Genomic DNA, 780 nt, shown 5'->3' on the forward strand with positions numbered 1-780 from the left:
ATCCTAATCCTAATCCTAATCCTAATCCTAATCCTAATCCTAATCCTAATCCTCATCCTCATCATCCACATCCTCATCCACATCTTGATCCTATTCCTAATCGTCATCCTCATTCTCATCCTCATCTTAATCCTCACCGTCATCCTCATCCTCATCCTCATCTTAATCCTAATCACAATCCTAATTCAAATTCTAATCCTATTCCTCATTCTCTTTCTCATCCTCATCCTAATCCTCATTCACATCCTCATCCTTATACTCACAATCATCCTTATCTTCATCCCCATCCTCATCCTCACGCTTATCCTAATCCTAATCATAGTCCTATTTCTAATCCCCAACCTCATCCTCGTCCTCATCCAAATCCTCATTCTCATCGTCGTGCTCATCCTTCTGCTCATCCTCATCCTCTTGCTCATCCTCATCCTCCTGGTCATCCTCATCCTAATCCTAATTCTATCCCTAACCCTAATCCTCATCCTAATCCTAACCATAATCCTAATCCTAAACCTCATCCTCATCCCCATCCTCATCCTCATGCTTATCCTCATCCTCATGCTCATCCTCATCCTAATCCGAATCCTAATTACAATACTAATCCTCATCTAATCCTTATGCTAATCCTCATCCTAATCCTAATCCTAATCCTAACACTAATCCTAATCCTAATCCTAATCCTAATCCTCATCCACATCCACATCCTCATCCTCATCCTCATCCTCATCCTCATCCTCATCCTCATCCTCATCCTCATCCTCATCCTCATCCTCATCCTCATCC

This window comes from Lupinus angustifolius, chromosome LG20 (genome assembly GCF_001865875.1).
Source record: "Lupinus angustifolius cultivar Tanjil chromosome LG20, LupAngTanjil_v1.0, whole genome shotgun sequence".
Taxonomy (NCBI): domain Eukaryota; kingdom Viridiplantae; phylum Streptophyta; class Magnoliopsida; order Fabales; family Fabaceae; genus Lupinus; species Lupinus angustifolius.